We start from the raw sequence: 1,375 nt of genomic DNA, 5'->3' as shown, positions 1-1,375 counted from the left end.
ACTTTTGGTATTAAGTCAAAGAACTATTCTCCTAAGCATTAAAATTTTCAGTTTACCTCATTTTTTTCAAAATAAGTTTTATAGTATTATATTCATGTGTGATCTATTTTTAGTTCTTTTTGGTTAAAAATGTGAGACTTAGGTCAAAGTTTATGACTTTTTGTTTGTTTGTTTGTTTGTTTGTTTTGCCTATGGATGGCCAATTGCTTCAGTCCCATTTGTTGAAAAGTCTACTGTTTCTCCATTGTGTTGATTCTAAACCATTGCCGCAAATCAGTTCAGAATATTTCTACTAATCTATTTCTGGATTTTTTACTCTCTTCCATTGATATCTCTGTTTCATTTATTTTTATGACTATATCTCCACCAATATCGCACTATCTTAATTAGCCTGACTATATAGAAGGACTTGCTGTCTAGCGGAGTGATTCTTCTGACTATATTGTTCTTTTTAAAAAATGTTTTTGGCGCTCTTTCCCTAAGCGGCCTGAGGTAATCTGTGAAAATGGTTCACTATTCACTTGACCCAGAGAACCCCATGAAATCATGCAAATCAAGAGGTTCCAATCTTCGTGTTCACTTTAAGAACACTCGTGAAACTGCCCAGGCCATCAAGGGTATGCATATTCGAAAAGCCGCGAAGTATCTGAAAGATGTCACTTTACAGAAACAGTGCGTACCATTCCGACATTACAATGGTGGAGTTGGCAGGTGTGCCCAGGCCAAGCAGTGGGGCTGGACACAAGGTCGGTGGCCCAAAAAGAGTGCAGAATTTTTGCTGCACATGCTTAAAAATGCAGAGAGTAAGGCTGAACTTAAGGGTTTAGATGTAGATTCTCTGGTCATCGAGCATATCCAAGTGAACAAAGCACCTAAGATGCGCCGGGACCTACAGAGCTCATGGTCGGATTAACCCATACATGAGCTCTCCCTGCCACATTGAGATGATCCTTACTGAAAAGGAACAGATTGTTCCTAAACCAGAAGAGGAGGGTGCCCAGAAGAAAAAGATATCCCAGAAGAAACTGAAGAAACAAAAACTTATGGCACGGGAGTAAATTCAGCATTAAAATAAATGTAATTAAAAGGGAAAAAAATGTTTTTGGCTATTCTAGTGCCTAAAACTTTTCTTATAAATGTTAGAAGTTTGTCTATGTCTACAAAAGTCTTTGCTAGTTTTGATGAGAATTTAATTAATCCTGTGAATCAATTTGAGAAGAATCGGCATGATATATTATATGAATGGTACTCTATTGTGTATTGGTACCACACTTTCTTTACCCATTCATTTGTTGATGGACACTTAGGTTGCTCCTGAATCTTGGCTGTTGTGAAGAGCAGTGCAACAAACATGAGAGTGCAGACATCTCTTTGA

General features: G+C 37.5%; 1 pseudogene; it reads left to right on the top strand.

Annotated features, from left to right (window-relative positions):
• Window positions 1–495: 495 nt before the first annotated feature.
• On the top strand, window positions 496–1,090 carry LOC105464522 (large ribosomal subunit protein uL22 pseudogene; annotated as a pseudogene).
• The last annotated feature ends 285 nt before the right edge of the window (window positions 1,091–1,375 follow it).

Source organism: Macaca nemestrina, chromosome X (genome assembly GCF_043159975.1).
Source record: "Macaca nemestrina isolate mMacNem1 chromosome X, mMacNem.hap1, whole genome shotgun sequence".
Lineage (NCBI taxonomy): Eukaryota > Metazoa > Chordata > Mammalia > Primates > Cercopithecidae > Macaca > Macaca nemestrina.
Note: the sequence above shows the minus strand (reverse complement) of the source record. Positions and strands in the feature narration are given on the sequence as shown.